The sequence below is a fragment of the Humulus lupulus genome, chromosome 3 (assembly GCF_963169125.1).
Source record: "Humulus lupulus chromosome 3, drHumLupu1.1, whole genome shotgun sequence".
NCBI lineage: Eukaryota > Viridiplantae > Streptophyta > Magnoliopsida > Rosales > Cannabaceae > Humulus > Humulus lupulus.
Window position 1 is genome coordinate 156,466,979 of NC_084795.1, and position 13,586 is coordinate 156,480,564.

General features: G+C 37.5%; 1 long non-coding RNA gene across 1 annotated transcript; it reads left to right on the top strand.

Annotated features, from left to right (window-relative positions):
* The first annotated feature begins 9,492 nt into the window (after positions 1 to 9,492).
* Positions 9,493 to 10,447, top strand: LOC133821410 (uncharacterized). The gene is made up of 2 exons (XR_009887551.1): positions 9,493 to 9,815; positions 10,204 to 10,447. It is a non-coding gene; the product is annotated as an uncharacterized LOC133821410 (long non-coding RNA).
* Positions 10,448 to 13,586: the final 3,139 nt, after the last annotated feature.

Genomic DNA, 13,586 nt, shown 5'->3' on the forward strand with positions numbered 1-13,586 from the left:
TCGTTACTTTATTCAGCTCACGGTAGTCTATGCACATGCGCATACTTCCGTCCTTCTTTTTCACGAATAGTACCGGAGCTCCCCATGGTGAATGGCTTGGCCTAATGAAACCCAAGTCTAGGAGTTCTTGTAGCTGCGTCTTTAACTCCTTGAGTTCCGTAGGTGCCATCCGGTATGGTGCCTTAGAGATAGGCTCGGTGCCCAGTACTAATTCTATCGTGAAGTCTATTTCTCTAGTTGGCGGCAATCCTGGCAAGTCATCGGGGAAAACTTCTGGAAATTCTTGTATGACTCGAACATCTCCAACTTTGAGTGATGTCTCCTTCTCCACATTCGTGATGTTGGCTAAGAATGCTTGACATCCTTTCTCCATCATTCTCTGAGCTTTGAGAGATGATACTAACGGTGTGCGTAGTCCTGAAGCTTGTCCCATGAAGCACAGTTTCTGGCCGTCAGGAGTATCGAATGTCACCTTCTTGCGTCTGCAGTCGATCGTTGCGCCATGCCGTGCTAGCCAATCCATGCCTAGTATGACGTCGAAGTCTTTGATCACCAGCTCTATCAGGTCTCCTTCTAGTTCCTTGTCCTCAATCTTGATTGGTACGCCTCGTACAATTCGTGATGATAGAACTACTTTGCCCGAAGGCAACTCGGTTGCAAACCTAGTTCTAAATCTTTCACTAGGTTTGTCTAGTTTATCTATCATTCCTAACGAAATATACGAATGGGTGGCTCCCGAATCAAATAATACATGACATAATTTATTGAGGATGGAAACCTGACCTGTGACCACCTTGTTGCTAGCATCCGCCTCTCCTTGGGTTAAGGCAAAAACCCGAGCAGAAACCATCTTTTCGTCCCTCTTTCCTTCCGGCTTTTGCTGAGGACAGTCTCTTTTACGATGCCCTTCTTGACCACAGTTGAAACACTCCTTGGTGTTGGCACGGCATTCTCCGGGGTGCTTCTTCTGACATTTGGCACATGGCGGGTATTCCACGTAGCCCGACCTATTTCCCCCATTACTTGGTCGTGCCCTTTTATTGTTGTCGGCTTGCTTGTTGTCAGGATGCCTTCTCTTCTGTCCGTTACCGTTGTTGTTGGACTGACTGTTGCTGGACTGATTGTTGTTCCGACTGGCCTGAGGTTGGCTCTGCTGCCTAGGTTCCGGCTTGCTGGCTTCTTCTTTGCTCACGTTGGCTTGCAACCTTTCTACTTCAATTGCCGTCTCAAGAACGTCGGCATATGAAGTGTTTCCCGGGTTTGCTAGTTTAACCCCCATCTCGATCTTCGGGCGAAGTCCTCTAACAAACTTGTTCACCCTTAGATAGTCGGTTGGAACCAACTCTGCTGCGAACTTCGCTAAGCGATCGAACTGACGAGCATATTCCGCCACTGTTAAATTCCCTTGCTTCAGATTGGTGAACTCCTCAACTCTCGTAGCAAGCACTGCTGAATTGTAGTACTTCTTGTGGAAGAGCTCCACAAATCGGGTCCACGTCATGGTGGCAGCATCGTGGGATTGCTGGACCAAGTCCCACCATATCCTGGCATCTTTCTTGAGCAAAGATGAGACGCAGGATATGCGGTCTGCATTACTAAGGTTCATGTGGGCTAGGATCGGCTCCACATTCCTTAGCCATTCTTCTGCTTCAAAGGGGTCCGTAGTCCCTTCGAAGTTCGGAGCGTGCTGCTTGCGGAACCTCTCGTACACTGGCTCCATGTGTTGAACAGGATAAGGAGCGTAGTTCGTCATAGGCCATCCCCCATACGGACCAACTTGTTGGGGTGCTGGGGCCATTGGCTGTGGCTGCGGCTGCGGCTGTGGCGGAGGCTGAGGCTGAGATTGAGCCTGTTGGCGTTGTTGCTGCAGAAGTTCCTCGACTTGCTGTCGTAGTCTGGCAATCTCTGCAGTGTTGTCAGCTGGCTGTGCCGGTGCGTTGCGGCGAGCAGTAACACGTACTCTCCTTCGGCGAACGGTAGGGACCGCATTGGTCGCTGGAACATCGTTGGAAGCGTTCCCGTTGGTGCGAGCAGATCTTCGGAGAGACATCGTAGCAGAGTTCTAACAGTTAAAAGAAACATGTTAGAACTTTTTCCTAATAGGCTCTAAGGCAAAAACTTATTCTAAAACAAACATATCTCGGACCTATTTATTATGACTTTTTATGAAAAATTATATAGGTCTTTATTTATTATTAGAGTGGGTTTCTATACTTAGAAAAACAAGTCATATTTATTTTCTAAGTGTGTTTCTAATCATCCTATATGACTTAATTCTCAGGCTCGAAACTTATCTTTGTTCCAAAGTTAACCATATTGAGGGAGGGCTGGGATCAGTAAAATCGTTCCCACTACTAAGGCCCCCTAACTCTCAACAAGGAAACCAGGTTCATTGATTCGTATCCACCCTCACCGAACTCAGTCATTATTCATTTTATTTAGTATTTATTATGATTGTGAAAAAATTCAAACTCACACATGATATTCAAATAGCATGTTTATTCATTTGGAAAACAATTTCACTTATTACAATCATAACATAAAAGTAAATAAAACAAATAAAAACTACTAATCTAAAAATCGGGATCTTCTACATCCGATCCGTCATCTAACATATCATCATCTATAGCCTCATAGTCATCATTATCATGAGCATCAAAATGCCCTCTAGGAAGGTTTGTGAGAATCCTATTCTTTTGCTCCTTGGTGAATTGAAATTCAAATTTTGCGGTGAACCTAACTAAGAGGAAATAGTATCTCATTGCTAATGGTGATTCATCCTCATCATTCATTTCTTCCCATATTTCTTCTAAGGCTGCTATTACAGGATGGAAATCTTTAAACAACCTAATCACTAATACATATTGTTCTGTTGATCTTAGCATTATTTGTTTAGCCTCTTGAAGGCCACCTATTGCTTGGTGAAACAAAAGCAACCTTCGTGTAATCCTTTCTAAGGCTCCTACGGTGTTTCTTGGCTCCCTTATTCTTTTTAAGGCCTTAATGGCTCGGATATCTTGGTAGGTTAAAGCTCCATTCATTTTTAACTGAAACATAAACACTAAAGTTGTTAGCTATACACATAGACAAAGTAACTTGTAACTTGTAACTTAAACACTTACTTGGCGGTCCGATTCGGAGCTTTGAGCATGTGTATCGAGGAGAACTTCATGCGAAGGAACCGTTTTCTCTGATACCAACTGTAATGACCCACTAATCTAGACTAATTGGACCATTATCGAAACTATACATAAAAAAACTTACATTTTACGAAAATACCATAATTTATTGAGTAACTTGAAAATAAGAGTTATTTACAAAGAAACAGAATACTAAGAAGGATTTTGAGAAAAGAAATAACATAGAATACAGAAAGGACTAGAGTTTTGGGTTTACCTCAAAGATTGCAAGATCAATCTAACATCTACCGAAATACTATAGCACTCACTTACTTCCCAAGTGTTTGATAAGCTTATGATGTTTAAGCTTATAGTTTTTCCCCAAACCAAGTGTTTACACTCTCTCACTCACTTAACACTAGCAGCCTCTGAACTTAGAGCAAATGGTGAATAATGGCTGGGTACTAGGTCCTATTTATAGAGTTTGGGAATGAAAATATCTTGATTTTACTTGAATAAAAATAATGGCTTTTTAGGTGAAAATCATTTGAATAATCGTTCAGCAGAGGCTGAAGACTCGTTCAGAAGATGCTGGATTGTTGAAGGAGTTTGAATGGCTGAAGGGAAAAGAATTCAAATGTATTTGAATTCATGCTGGTGGAGGCGATATATCGCCCCCTATAGGCGATATATCGCCTGGACCTTTGTTCCCGAGGCGACCGTGCATCGATTCGTGTTTTCCGTATCTACGTGCTGCGACATATCGCCCCCTATAGCTGCGATATATCGGCATACGCTGAATATTTAAACACGAATTTACACATTTTTAGCTGAGTTTGAATGGAGTAAACAGCCTTGACTAAGCCCTCAACGTGCTCAAAGCTGCTGACTGACCCTATACATTCAAACTTTTACCCTTATTTAATTTAATCCTCAAAAATACTAAATCCTTAATTACCATTCAAAACATGTGCTTAAAATCCTATTGGTTGATGTCTAAACCTTATAATATAATAATATATTCCTTAATATCAGACACATTAATCAAACCTTAGGTTATACTTAATATTCTTAAACTATAGGTTAAACTTAGAAAATCTATAAGTACTACTATGAGTGTCCAAATAACTCCCGGTCTGAACCAAAAATCCAAAGTAACAATGATAACACTAAACATACTATAATACTACTAAACAATTAGCTAAGTAAAGTTCTTGGACTCTACACTTTGGCACTAATTTCAGGACATTTCAGAAGGTATAGGGCCACGACTCGTGAAACTAACAACTCACTTCCTCGGTACATGTAGAATCTAATTTGAGAACTAATTGGTAAAATATCCACTAATTGGAATCCGAGATGTTTCTTTTGAACAATTTAGAATGCATACCGCCACCATAGAATTTGTGTCTCCCTGGTACCTTTCTTTCTCACTTGTTAATCCGTCTATTAAATATCTTGGGATTCATTGAATAATTTTGAAGGAATATTAGAAAACTATAATCTAATTTGAATGTTAGTGGCTTCATTAGTACATTTAAGAAGGTATAGGGCCACGATTCGTCTTAACTCTCCCTAATATCTTATTTTATCCATCGTTAAACTAACAACTCCCTTCCGCGGTACTTATAGGATCTAATTTGAGAACTAATTAGAAAAATATTCACTAATGGGAATGCTGGTCGTTTCTTTGGCACTAATTTCAGGACATTTCAGAAGGTATAGGGCCACGACTCGTGAAACTAACAACTCACTTCCTCGGTACATGTAGAATCTAATTTGAGAACTAATTGGTAAAATATACAATAATTGGAATTCGAGATGTTTCTTTTGAACAATTTAGAATGCATACGGCCACCATTGAATTTGTGTCTCCCTGATATCTTTCTTTCTCCCTTGTTAATCCGTCAATTAAATATCTTGGGATTCATTGAATAATTTCAAAGGAAAATTAGTAAAGTATAATCTAATTTGAATGTTAGTGGCTTCTTTAGTACATTTAAGAAGGTATAGGGCCACGATTCGCCTTAACTCTCCCTAATATCTTATTTTATCCATCGTTAAACTAACAACTCCCTTCCGCGGTACTTATAGGATCTAATTTGAGAACTAATTAGAAAAATATTCACTAATTGGAATGCTGGTCGTTTCTTTGGCACTAATTTCATGACATTTCAGAAGGTATAGGGCCACGACTCGTGAAACTAACAACTCACTTCCTCGGTACATGTAGAATCTAATTTGAGAACTAATTGGTAAAATATCCACTAATTGGAATCCGAGATGTTTCTTTTGAACAATTTAGAATGCATACCGCCACCATAGAATTTGTATCTCCCTGGTACCTTTCTTTCTCACTTGTTAATCCGTCTATTAAATATCTTGGGATTCATTGAATAATTTTGAAGGAATATTAGTAAAGTATAATCTAATTTGAATGTTAGTGGCTTCTTTAGTACATTTAAGAAGGTATAGGGCCACGATTCGTCTTAACTCTCCCTAATATCTTATTTTATCCATCGTTAAACTAACAACTCCCTTCCGCGGTACTTATAGGTTCTAATTTGAGAACTAATTAGAAAAATATTCACTAATGGGAATGCTGGTCGTTTCTTTGGCACTAATTTCAGGACATTTCAGAAGGTATAGGGCCACGACTCGTGAAACTAACAACTCACTTCCTCGGTACATGTAGAATCTAATTTGAGAACTAATTGGTAAAATATCCACTAATTGGAATCCGAGATGTTTCTTTTGAACAATTTAGAATGCATACCGCCACCATAGAATTTGTATCTCCCTGGTATCTTTCTTTCTCACATGTTAATCCGTCTATTAAATATCTTGGGATTCATTGAATAATTTTGAAGGAATATTAGTAAAGTATAATCTAATTTGAATGTTAGTGGCTTCTTTAGTACATTTAAGAAGGTATAGGGCCACGATTCATCTTAACTCTCCCTCATATCTTATTTTATCCATCGTTAAACTAACAACTCCCTTCCGCGGTACTTATAGGATCTAATTTGAGAACAAATTAGTAAAATTTTCACTAATGGGAATGCTGGTCGTTTCTTTGGCACTAATTTCAGGACATTTCAGAAGGTATAGGGCCACGACTCGTGAAACTAACAACTCACTTCCTCGGTACATGTAGAATCTAATTTGAGAACTAATTGGTAAAATATCCACTAATTGGAATCCGAGATGTTTCTTTTGAACAATTTAGAATGCATACCGCCACCATAGAATTTGTATCTCCCTGGTACCTTTCTTTCTCACTTGTTAATCCGTCTATTAAATATCTTGGGATTCATTGAATAATTTTGAAGGAATATTAGAAAACTATAATCTAATTTGAATGTTAGTGGCTTCTTTAGTACATTTAAGAAGGTATAGGGCTACGATTCGTGTTAACTCTCCCTTTGAGTTCGAATCTAATTTGAGAACTAATTAGTAATATATTCACTAATTGGAATGCTGGTCGTTTCTTTGGCACTAATTTCAGGACATTTCAGATGGTATAGGGCCACGACTCGTGAAACTAACAACTCAGTTCCTCGGTACATGTAGAATCTAATTTGAGAACTAATTGGTAAAATATCCACTAATTGGAATCCGAGATGTTTCTTTTGAACAATTTAGAATGCATACGCCCACCAATGAATTTGTATCTCCCTGATATCTTTCTTTCTCCCTTGTTAATCCGTCAATTAAATATCTTGGGATTCATTGAATAATTTTGAAGGAATATTAGTAAAGTATAATCTAATTTGAATGTTAGTGGCTTCTTTAGTACATTTAAGAAGGTATAGGGCCACGATTCGTCTTAACTCTCCCTCATATCTTATTTTATCCATCGTTAAACTAACAACTCCCTTCCGCGGTACTTATAGGTTCTAATTTGAGAACTAATTAGAAAAATATTCACTATTTGGAATGCTGGTTGTTTCTTTGGCACTAATTTCAGGACATTTCAGAAGGTATAGGGCCACGACTCGTGAAACTAACAACTCACTTCCTCGGTACATGTAGAATCTAATTTGAGAACTAATTGGTAAAATATCCACTAATTGGAATCCGAGATGTTTCTTTTGAACAATTTAGAATGCATACCGCCACCATAGAATTTGTATCTCCCTGGTATCTTTCTTTCTCACATGTTAATCCGTCTATTAAATATCTTGGGATTCATTGAATAATTTTGAAGGAATATTAGTAAAGTATAATCTAATTTGAATGTTAGTGGCTTCTTTAGTACATTTAAGAAGGTATAGGGCCACGATTCATCTTAACTCTCCCTCATATCTTATTTTATCCATCGTTAAACTAACAACTCCCTTCCGCGGTACTTATAGGATCTAATTTGAGAACAAATTAGTAAAATTTTCACTAATGGGAATGCTGGTCGTTTCTTTGGCACTAATTTCAGGACATTTCAGAAGGTATAGGGCCACGACTCGTGAAACTAACAACTCACTTCCTCGGTACATGTAGAATCTAATTTGAGAACTAATTGGTAAAATATCCACTAATTGGAATCCGAGATGTTTCTTTTGAACAATTTAGAATGCATACCGCCACCATAGAATTTGTATCTCCCTGGTATCTTTCTTTCTCACATGTTAATCCGTCTATTAAATATCTTGGGATTCATTGAATAATTTTGAAGGAATATTAGTAAAGTATAATCTAATTTGAATGTTAGTGGCTTCTTTAGTACATTTAAGAAGGTATAGGGCCACGATTCATCTTAACTCTCCCTCATATCTTATTTTATCCATCGTTAAACTAACAACTCCCTTCCGCGGTACTTATAGGATCTAATTTGAGAACAAATTAGTAAAATTTTCACTAATTGGAATGCTGGTCGTTTCATTGGCACTAATTTGAGGACATTTCAGAAGGTATAGGGCCACGACTCGTGAAACTAACAACTCACTTCCTCGGTACATGTAGAATCTAATTTGAGAACTAATTGGTAAAATATCCACTAATTGGAATCCGAGATGTTTCTTTTGAACAATTTAGAATGCATACCGCCACCATAGAATTTGTATCTCCCTGGTATCTTTCTTTCTCACATGTTAATCCGTCTATTAAATATCTTGGGATTCATTGAATAATTTTGAAGGAATATTAGTAAAGTATAATCTAATTTGAATGTTAGTGGCTTCTTTAGTACATTTAAGAAGGTATAGGGCCACGATTCATCTTAACTCTCCCTCATATCTTATTTTATCCATCGTTAAACTAACAACTCCCTTCCGCGGTACTTATAGGATCTAATTTGAGAACAAATTAGTAAAATTTTCACTAATGGGAATGCTGGTCGTTTCTTTGGCACTAATTTGAGGACATTTCAGAAGGTATAGGGCCACGACTCGTGAAACTAACAACTCACTTCCTCGGTACATGTAGAATCTAATTTGAGAACTAATTGGTAAAATATCCACTAATTGGAATCTGAGATGTTTCTTTTGAACAATTTAGAATGCATACCGCCACCATAGAATTTGTATCTCCCTGGTATCTTTCTTTCTCACTTGTTAATCCGTCTATTAAATATCTTGGGATTCATTGAATAATTTTGAAGGAATATTTGTAAAGTATAATCTAATTTGAATGTTAGTGGCTTCTTTAGTACATTTAAGAAGGTATAGGGCCACGATTCGTCTTAACTCTCCCTCATATCTTATTTTATCCATCGTTAAACTAACAACTCCCTTCCGCGGTACTTATAGGATCTAATTTGAGAACCATATAGAAAAATATTCACTAATGGGAATGCTGGTCGTTTCTTTGGCACTAATTTCAGGACATTTCAGAAGGTATAGGGCCACGACTCGTGAAACTAACAACTCACTTCCTCGGTACATGTAGAATCTAATTTGAGAACTAATTGTTAAAATATCCACTAATTGGAATCCGAGATGTTTCTTTTGAACAATTTAGAATGCATACGGCCACCATTGATGTAACGGCCCAAATTCACTAATAAGGCTTAAGGGCCTTGATTAGTATGCCGGGAGGGCATGATGGGAATTATGTGTGATTATTATGATTAAGATGTATGACTATGATTTTAAGCATGTTATATGACTATGTGAATTATATTATGTTATAATTATGATATGTGAATTGTGCTGTGTGGGTGCTGTGATACAAACGTGGTGCACGTGCCAAGGCGGTCCTAGGAAACTAGATAAAGGTAACTGGTGACTTGGTAACCTGTGTAACCATTAGTAACTATAGAAAGTAACAGGTTTCTTTGGGAAAGTGGTAGAATTGCAAAGTTAGGGAAAGGACAAATAAGCCCTTGATGTCTAGTTAGTAAGTGATATTAATGGAGGGTTAAAATGGTAATTTGGTAGTAAATAGATGAGTTTGAGCTGAGGGAATAACATATACGTATAATATTTTGGAGAGGGGTTTATGCTGAATGGTGGAAACCTAGAATTAGAACAAAAAGGAGATAGAAAGGAGAAGCAGAAATCTAGACTCTTGGAAGGAGAATCAAGGGATGTCTGAAGTTATCAACCAAGTTTAGGCCAAGAAAACTCAGAGAATTTGGAAACCAAGGGGGAAGAAGGTCAAGAGCTGGAGGTTGAACCTATCACTTAAGGACTTTGGAGAAGCTCGGGATAGAGGACCGTGCTTGTGGCTACGTGATATCGGAAACCAGCGAATTGAAAGGTAAGAACACTGCACCCGAATGTATGATTGTGATGGGACTAAGTGCTCCCGAGAATTGTTTTGTGTCATCGTTGGTATTATGCCAAGGGACACGTGTAAGCGGTCTAAGAGTACCGTTCATGAATTTAGCGCATGGGACGCGAATTGGCCACTGGGAGCCAGAAACGAAAGGATAACAGAGGGAGCAGCTTGTGAGCGCTAGCCCTGGTTATCATCTGTGCATTGTGTTATATGAGTTGAAATGCTCTGTATATGAAATACTTGACTATTGATATGCTTGAGTTTATGAGATATTATAAGTGAGATTGACTTGACAGCTAAATGTGCATGCTCTATTATTGATATATGTTCTTGCTGGGCCTTGGCTCACGGGTGCTTCGTGGTGCAGGTAAGGGTAAGGGCAAGCTGGACCAGGCCTGAGGTGGAGAGCTCCGAGGTGAAATGTACATAGCCAGCCGTTCGATCACCACGGTCGAGGAGTGTGTCAGGACGGAGATTACCTAACCACTCATTTTGCCTTAGTATGGCTGTTGATGTATATAGACTTTGTAACTTTTGTAAATGACTTTTAAACTGTCATTTTTGGGATCCCTTGTACATAAACAATGTTTAGTAATGAAAATGTATCTTTTGAGACCAAAACTCTTTTAACCTTAGTTCCTCTACTATTTGAGTAACACGCTTTTACTTTAAATACTTGATTAGCAAGTTTGGCACATTATAAACACACAGTGTAACGGTCTTGGCTATCCAGGGCGTTACAATTGAATTTGTATCTCATTGATATCTTTCTTTCTCCCTTGTTAATCCGTCAATTAAATATCTTGGGATTCATTGAATAATTTTGAAGGAAAATTAGTAAAGTATAATCTAATTTGAATGTTAGTGGCTTCTTTAGTACATTTAAGAAGGTATAGTGCCACGATTCATCTTAACTCTCCCTCATATCTTATTTTATCCATCGTTAAACTAACAACTCCCTTCCGCGGTACTTATAGGATCTAATTTGAGAACTAATTAGAAAAATATTCACTAATTGGAATGCTGGTTGTTTCTTTGGCACTAATTTCAGGACATTTCAGAAGGTATAGGGCCACGACTCGTGAAACTAACAACTCACTTCCTCGGTACATGTAGAATCTAATTTGAGAACTAATTGGTAAAATATCCACTAATTGGAATCCGAGATGTTTCTTTTGAACAATTTAGAATGCATACCGCCACCATAGAATTTGTTTCTCCCTGGTATCTTTCTTTCTCACTTGTTAATCCGTCTATTAAATATCTTGGGATTCATTGAATAATTTCGAAGGAAAATTAGTAAAGTATAATCTAATTTGAATGTTAGTGGCTTCTTTAGTACATTTAAGAAGGTATAGTGCCACGATTCGTCTTAACTCTCCCTCATATCTTATTTTATCCATCGTTAAACTAACAACTCCCTTCCGCGGTACTCATAGGATCTAATTTGAGAACAAATTAGTAAAATTTTCACTAATTGGAATGCTGGTCGTTTCATTGGCACTAATTTGAGGACATTTCAGAAGGTATAGGGCCACGACTCGTGAAACTAACAACTCACTTCCTCGGTACATGTAGAATCTAATTTGAGAACTAATTGGTAAAATATCCACTAATTGGAATCCGAGATGTTTCTTTTGAACTATTTAGAATGCATACCGCCACCATAGAATTTGTGTCTCCCTGGTATCTTTCTTTCTCACTTGTTAATCCGTCTATTAAATATCTTGGGATTCATTGAATAATTTTGAAGGAATATTAGTAAAGTATAATCTAATTTGAATGTTAGTGGCTTCTTTAGTACATTTAAGAAGGTATAGGGCCACGATTCGTCTTAACTCTCCCTAATATCTTATTTTATCCATCGTTAAACTAACAACTCCCTTCCGCGGTACATATAGGATCTAATTTGAGAACCAATTAGAAAAATATTCACTAATGGGAATGCTGGTCGTTTCTTTGGCACTAATTTCAGGATATTTCAGAAGGTATAGGGCCACGACTCGTGAAACTAACAACTCACTTCCTCGGTACATGTAGAATCTAATTTGAGAACTAATTGGTAAAATATCCACTAATTGGAATCCGAGATGTTTCTTTTGAACAATTTAGAATGCATACGCCCACCATTGAATTTGTATCTCCCTGATATCTTTCTTTCTCCCTTGTTAATCCGTCAATTAAATATCTTGGGATTCATTGAATAATTTTGAAGGAATATTAGTAAAGTATAATCTAATTTATATGTTAGTGGCTTCTTTAGTACATTTAAGAAGGTATAGGGCCACGATTCGTCTTAACTCTCCCTCATATCTTATTTTATCCATCGTTAAACTAACAACTCCCTTCCGCGGTACTTATAGGATCTAATTTGAGAACTAATTAGTAATATATTCACTAATTGGAATGCTGGTCGTTTCTTTGGCACTAATTTCAGGACATTTCAGAAGGTATAGGGCCACGACTCGTGAAACTAACAACTCAGTTCCTCGGTACATGTAGAATCTAATTTGAGAACTAATTGGTAAAATATCCACTAATTGGAATCCGAGATGTTTCTTTTGAACAATTTAGAATGCACACCGCCACCATAGAATTTGTTTCTCCCTGGTATCTTTCTTTCTCACTTGTTAATCCGTCTATTAAATATCTTGGGATTCATTGAATAATTTCGAAGGGAAATTAGTAAAGTATAATCTAATTTGAATGTTAGTGGCTTCTTTAGTACATTTAAGAAGGTATAGTGCCACGATTCGTCTTAACTCTCCCTCATATCTTATTTTATCCATCGTTAAACTAACAACTCCCTTCCGCGGTACTCATAGGATCTAATTTGAGAACAAATTAGTAAAATTTTCACTAATTGGAATGCTGGTCGTTTCATTGGCACTAATTTGAGGACATTTCAGAAGGTATAGGGCCACGACTCGTGAAACTAACAACTCACTTCCTCGGTACATGTAGAATCTAATTTGAGAACTAATTGGTAAAATATCCACTAATTGGAATCCGAGATGTTTCTTTTGAACTATTTAGAAGGCATACCGCCACCATAGAATTTGTGTCTCCCTGTTATCTTTCTTTCTCACTTGTTAATCCGTCTATTAAATATCTTGGGATTCATTGAATAATTTTGAAGGAATATTAGTAAAGTATAATCTAATTTGAATGTTAGTGGCTTCTTTAGTACATTTAAGAAGGTATAGGGCCACGATTCGTCTTAACTCTCCCTAATATCTTATTTTATCCATCGTTAAACTAACAACTCCCTTCCGCGGTACTTATAGGATCTAATTTGAGAACCAATTAGAAAAATATTCACTAATGGGAATGCTGGTCGTTTCTTTGGCACTAATTTCAGGATATTTCAGAAGGTATAGGGCCACGACTCGTGAAACTAACAACTCACTTCCTCGGTACATGTAGAATCTAATTTGAGAACTAATTGGTAAAATATCCACTAATTGGAATCCGAGATGTTTCTTTTGAACAATTTAGAATGCATACGCCCACCATTGAATTTGTATCTCCCTGATATCTTTCTTTCTCCCTTGTTAATCCGTCAATTAAATATCTTGGGATTCATTGAATAATTTTGAAGGAATATTAGTAAAGTTTAACCTAATTTGAATGTTAGTGGCTTCTTTAGTACATTTAAGAAGGTATAGGGCCACGATTCGTCTTAACTCTCCCTCATATCTTATTTTATCCATTGTTAAACTAACAACTCCCTTCCGCGGTACTTATAGG